Raw genomic sequence first — 6,995 nt, 5'->3', positions numbered from 1 at the left:
AAGTTTGTGCAACTTTGGGAAAACCTTGGCCAAAATCTGAGGTTGGCTTTTGCCAATGTTAAAGTCCACATATATTAACAACAAAAATGCTGCTTTGTGTCCTGTGACCTTGGGACAAGCCACAATATTTTGACATCTAGTGTTCATCCTCATACCCAACCAGTGAAATTGGTGGTGGCGTGTGGCATCTTACCAAAGACAAAGGAACAACTTGGCTGTTGTGCACGCTCTGTATCTGCCTGACTTATAAATATAGTTTTTGTCTTTTTTCAAAGCCCTTATCTTTTTCATCTCAGGTTGTACGTGGAATTTTGGAAGCAGTTTTTCTACTATTGCTTTGTCTGTATTCCAGTACTTGGCAAGACAAGAATGATCTCTAGCAGGATCCCGCTTCATCTTGTCCATTTGTGAGACAGGAATACTAAAAGGAAGTGAATCTAGGAGAAATGTGTGTTTCACTCTCTAGTTATGTACATTGAAAAGAGTGGTTTTTGGTTTGTGTTTTTTTTTAAAGGTTTCTTACTGAAAAAGAAATCACTTGATTTCTAAGTCTCAGCTTCCTTACTTGTAAATAAGAAGAGTGATCTAGACAAATGCTAAGGCATCTTCTAGCCCTTATACAATGTATACCTCTATCTTTCCCACATACTTTCCTCCTCTGATTCTTCCTACCCCAGTCCACTCTGGCATTACTACCCATTACAATTAAACTTGAGTGTCATCTCTGACCCTCTGCCTCCCTAACTTTCCTCTTGAAATCATTTACCAAGAGTGACTGTCCTCACCTCCTTGACATATCTGGGGTACATCCACTTTATTTCCACCACTGTGTCTGGCTATGTGAATGAGCTCTCTTATTTGGGGAACGAACTTTACAACCCAGGCGAGTTTAGAATTACATTTAGCAATGATGGAATAAATCAAACTCATGGATTTATTAAGTAAAAAAGAATCCGGCCTCTCAGAGAAATGTGACTTCAATTTGAATTGTATAACAACTCAAATCTGTGATTCTAAGCTGAAAAGTTTATTTAATATCAATTTTAAGCAAATTAGAGTATTTAAGAACACTTGATATGCAAAAATTCATAATTTCATATAACTTAAGATTTTCTTAAGTAGCCAGGAAGATGTGTTAAGGTTGTCATTTTTGTCTTGTTAAACATTTGAAATACCTAGAAAACTGGAATATATTACATTAAGGTATTTATTGTAAAATAAAAAAATATACTTTAAAATGCATTCTTTTGGAAAATACAAATTTTTAAAATTATAATTGACATTCAATCTTATTTTATATTAGTTTCAGGTGTACAGCATAATGGTTAGACATTTATATAATTTATGAAGTGATCTCTCCAATAATTCTAGTACCCATATTGCACTACACATAGTTTTTACAGTATTATTGACTATATTCCCTATACTGTACTTTACATCCCTGTGACTATTTTGTAACTACCAATTTATTCAACTAAATTGAATAAATGAGCCTGATTGTTTAAGGTGAGTTTTGGTTGTTGGGCGAGTTAAACATTACCTAAGCATCAAATAAAAGTGGTTATTAATATTTTTATAAATATTAAAATAAAATTGATAGGCTAACCTTAATAAAAATGTGTTTTTGAAAACTTACTTTAACAATTAACATTAATTTTAAACCCAAGCAACTATTAATAGTCCTTTCTGTACTCAAAATTCTCCTCCAGACATCAACTTCACTGACAATAGTAAAAAGAGTTCCCTTTTATCATGAAACTCTGAATGTTTTAAAATTTAGACTGAAACATCTTAATATATGTCTCTTGTCTCTTAAATACTACATGAGTACAAGGAAAGAAAATCTTTATAACTAGGTGAAGTGTTGGATGATGGAATGAATGGATGGATGTTAAGTGATGGATGTAGACTAAACTTGTGGTAATCATTCCACAAGTATAAATATATCAAATCATTATGTTGTACATCTTAAATTGATACAATATTATATACCTATTATGCCTCAATAAAACTGGGGGGGGGTGAAGGAAAAACAATACTACACAAGTGCAAAGTCAAACCAAGTTCTCGTGCATACACCAATTTAAATACTTTGACTCCTGTATAACTTTTTGTGATTAATGAAAAGCCAAATGGTATCTCTTAGAGTTGTACTGAAATGCTGCATTCCAAATTTACTTGAAAAATAGAGAAAATGTCTTAGCAACTTGATTTTCTCCAAACTATGATCCAGGCTTTACTAAAAATTTATTACTTGATCTACGTAACTAGAGCAGCCTCTCAGCCCCTTCTTTTATCTGGCCGGGATTTTTTTTATTAGTCAGGTGATAGTCCCTAAAACATAGTTATTACAGATTGATAATATCTGTAAATATAAACTATAAGAAGCATGTCTGCCACGTCTCTGGGCAACATAAAGAAGCTCCTCTCTATTCTCTTTGCTGACATCTCCCCCATTGTATCAATATTTACTATCCCACCCAATTAATGTGCTTCGTTATTCTAAACTCAAAATGAGTAAGAAGTGAGACCTGAACGAAAGGCTCTTCTGCGTTACAGATGATCTCTTCCTTTGCCTTAAGAAATTTTAGAAGAAATACAGCTTGCTACACTCTGACTCAGCTGTGCACCACCTTATGGAGTGGGGAAAGTTTGCAGGGAGAATTCCAGAGTCACATCTTCAGCATCCTCTGTGTGCTGAACTGAATGTGAACAAACCAAGCGTGAGTCTATGTACATAGAAATCCATAATGTGGACCATCTCCAGTTCCTTCCCCTCCTCACACAACCTCCCTCAATAGCTGGTTTCATGTACCTACCATGCTTTTCCTTTACAGGAGGTAGAAAGTGAAAAGACTCAAGGATTATCCTCCTGTGGTTTCTCAATGAGAGCTCTGTTGGCATTTCTATTCCTGGGGTGAGCATCTCCTGCAAACTGGGAGATGTTTCTCATCTCTAGCCACTAGCCAGTAAATACTGTTAGTCATTGGGAATTTGTGGGAGCGTTTTTGCTTGTCACCAACATAAGGGCAATTCTCCCCCCTCTCCAAGAACCCCTAGACCTCAATGGAACAGAGTAGACTTTCCACCACTGGTTTTAACCCCTTGAACTCTGTGTAGGGGCCCAGCTCTTTGCCATATCTCTGCTTTAACAGAACAAGTGGCCTTGTAAACAAATGAAGCAGCAAAGCTAATCTGTACAGACATTCCCTCCTTCATTGTTCTGTGGCCGTGAGGCACAGCACCCTGGGAGCAATGAGAGGCAGGAGTTTATGTTGTGATAGAAGCTTGAGCAGAAAAGGAGATGCTAGAACATTAGAGTTAGAAGGTATCTTAGCAGTCGTCTTGTCAAACACCTCATTTTAGAGATAAAGAAAATGAGATTTGGAATCGTTACCTGTAAAATATACTCCCAATGTTAGTTATCACTGTAATAATTAGTAATTATTGTATTTACTCCTATATTATTATTTTTAGAATTACCTCTTATATATTTTTTTATTATTATTGTATTTACTACATTTGTCTTAAAATTGCTTACCCTCATGGGAGGGTGTTTAGTTCAGGGGTTCACCAGAAGCCAACCCTGATCCAAGGACTTGGATGAAAGTGCTTTATTCTAGAGGTGATCCAGGAGGCACAGTGAGGATTGGGAAAGTGATGCAGTGTAGAGGCCATGCTGGGTGACCAGATCCACCTTCAAGACTGAAGCACTTATTCCCCAAGCTGCTGGGCGCATTGCTGGCAGCAGCTGACGGTCTCTGGGAATTGCTTTCACCCAATGTCATGCTCCTTTCCCAGGAGCAGCCTGTATCCAAGGACTGGTTGACACAAGGGTATATATGTCCAACCCTCATCTCCCGACTCTCAGCAAATCTGAATGGTCATCCCAGCTTTAGAGCTTCCTGTGGGGTCACTGACACCTTTGTTGAGACTGTCTCATCTTCAGCTTCTCCCTCTGCCTAATCCTGCTTGCTTTTCTTCCCCTGCAGGTGTTAACCCTTAAAAGACTCCCAAACAAATGTTCTGCTTGCTCATCTCCCTATCTGTACGCTTACCAATGAGTCTAACCTGCAAAGGTGGGCAGGAGGAGTTGTTCAAGAAAGCAGAGGCTAAAAAAGGGATTTTGGAGCTGCATCCCATGCCAGCCAGCTGGCTATGAGGATGCATTTCTGGTTGTACAGGGAGCCCAGACCACCCTGCATAAGATAGCAGGGCAATTGTGAAAACTTCTGCCTGTTGGGAACTGAAAGATGGCAAACTGGTAAAAGGAGATGCACTACGAAGTGTAATGTATCAGGTATTTGAGAAATATGGGGAAATTAGTAATGCTAAGAAAAATGGATTGGATGGCTATTGCTGGAGGCATTAGATGATTTGGAAAAACATAATAGAAGGCACAAAATGATTAATCAGTAATTAAAGGCAAGATATGAAAGACAGACGGCCTCTTTTGAACACATGAAGAGATTCTCCTCTCCTGTTGACAAAGAGCAGAGAAATCTGAGGACCCATCCAGGATGGAATCATAACAATACCAGAACTCCCGAGAAGGCTGAACTCTCAACCTAGCCAGGTCTGCACTAGATCTGCCATAAGATCTGCTGGATCATATGGGCAAGAAGCATAGCCACTTGCATTTTAGCCTGTTGTTGAGCATATTCATTCTCAGCTGACATCCATTCATTCACCCAATATGTTGGTTGGAATAGTATTCCCAGATGTGGAATATTGTTCCTCCAGAAACCTTAAAAGCCTATTGGGCAATGTGTTTCCTTTTTCATGGTGGAAGGTGCATGATGCAATAATGTATCCTTTACTTCGGAGGGAAAGTCCGGACATGCTCCAGACCACAGGATCCCTAAATATTTTATTGATAGGGATCACTTCTGAATCTTCATAGGTTTTGTCTTATCCTCTCTGGAGCACATGTGTCTTACTCAGGACTTTAACGTATTTGCCACTTGTTGCTCTTCTAGTCCGATTAGCATGATGTTATCAATATTGTGGGCTAGGGTGAAATTCTAGGGAAATGTCGGATTATATTAGGACAGAGGACAAGAATGCAAACCTATTTATTTGTCTTGTTCCTGTGTTGTTTTCAGTTTTATATGCCACATAACATTACTAATGCCTGTCACACCAATAAAATTTAATAAAAAATAAAAAAAAAGAATGCAAACCTAGTCCCGGGGCAAGCCTATAAATATGGTATTTATAGTCTATTATAGTCTGTTCCAAGTGAATGCAAACTGTTTCTGGTCTTCCTTTCTGATGGGAATGGAAAAGAAAATATTTACCAGCTTAATGACTGTAGAGCACTTGGCTGAGGATCTGTTAATGTGCTCTATCGGAGATACCACACCTGGCCCGATGTACAATGAGTGTAAATATTTGGTTACATTTGTAGTAGGCTATTTTCAGGATCCAGCTGGCTTTTGTGTAGGCCAGACTGGTGAACTAAATGGCAATATGATGGGGCATCATTCCATCATCCTTCAGGTCTTTAAGAGTGGTCCTGACATTTGCCATTTTTCCCAAGATGCAATACACTTTCTGATTTGCTATATTGCTTGACTATCAGCGGTGGGATTGGGGTGGGTTCCACTTGATCTTCATGCTATAATTGCTTTTATTTCACTGGCCAAGAAACCTATGTGGGGACTTTGCCAGCTTCCAAATATGTTCATTTCAATTATGCATGTGTGATTGGGAAAACTACTACTTGGTCCAGGATCGAGACCATGCCATCTGCAGTGGAAAATGATACCGTTTTTGAAAAAACAGTTTCTAGGTGGCTACTGGCACTGTAAGCAATGGGGTAACATGTTATCATGTGGCCAGAACTGCCATGTTAGCTAGGTTCTATCAGACCCATAATTTCAAGGTCAAGCAGGCCCAGAGCAATCCATCCCCCTCAGGCATGAGCAGAGTTGAGGGGGATAAGGAACTGGCACAATCAGGTGTCCCAGGCCCTCTTGTCATCCACTGCTACTGAACTGTCCCTCAGCTCACACCTGTGGCCACATTTAGGGGTTGCGGGAGAGGGGTGATCCTTTATAAATAGGTATGGAGAAGGATAAAAGCTGAAGTTGCTTCATACATGTGTCAACTCAATATGCCAAAATTGACAGCTGCTGCACTGAAGCTCCATTCATGGGTGACCTTAAAACACAGGGTAGCTCTCTTGGGCCCTCGCTCTCAAGATGGCCAAGAAAAGAAGGTACAGCGGTTGTGCCAAAAAGGTCCAGGGCCATTTGCAGCCTATTCACTGCACCAGCTGTGACCGATGCATGCCCAAGGACAAGGCCATTGAGAAGTTCATCATTCAAAACATAGTAGAGGCCACAGCTGTTAGGGACATTTCCTAAGCGAGTGTCTTTGCTTCCTATGTAGTTCCCAAGCTGTATGTGAAACTACTGTGTGAGTTGTGCCATTCACAGCAAGGTAGTCAGGAATCGTTCCCGTGGAGCCTGGAAGGACGGAACACCCTCACCCCAATTTAGACCTGTGGGTACTGTCCCATGACCTCCACCAAAGCCCATGAAAGAGCTAAGTCCTTAACAACCGACCCAAGAAATATTCTCTGGGGGAAGAAATAAAATGGAAATTATACTTAAAAAAAAAAAAAGAAAAGAAAAGAAGACAGGGGTAAGGGGAAATCCTTTCAATGTCCCAGTGAACAGAGCTTTGAATGGTATACTTGATCATTTACTTTGTGTGGAAAGAAAAGTGGCTCAAAGTTAAAATATATGTGGACTGAAGGTGTCTCCCCAAAATTATGTCGAGGTGCTAATCCCCAATGTGATGGTATAATTGACCCTTGAACTACACAGAATTTAGGGGCATCAAGCACTTGGTAGTGGAAAATCTACATAACTAGAGTCAGCCATAGCTGGTTCCCAAAGTCTATTGAATTGAAAATACAATTGACCCTTGAACAACGTGGGTTTGAACTGTGCAAATATTTATATTATACACGTATATAAATCTTT

At 39.5% G+C, this 6,995-nt stretch overlaps 1 pseudogene; it reads left to right on the top strand.

Annotated features, from left to right (window-relative positions):
• The first annotated feature begins 5,823 nt into the window (after positions 1-5,823).
• On the top strand, positions 5,824-6,564 carry LOC109439699 (small ribosomal subunit protein eS26; annotated as a pseudogene).
• Positions 6,565-6,995: the final 431 nt, after the last annotated feature.

This window comes from Rhinolophus sinicus, linkage group LG02 (assembly GCF_036562045.2).
Source record: "Rhinolophus sinicus isolate RSC01 linkage group LG02, ASM3656204v1, whole genome shotgun sequence".
Classification (NCBI taxonomy): domain Eukaryota; kingdom Metazoa; phylum Chordata; class Mammalia; order Chiroptera; family Rhinolophidae; genus Rhinolophus; species Rhinolophus sinicus.
Note: the sequence above shows the minus strand (reverse complement) of the source record. Positions and strands in the feature narration are given on the sequence as shown.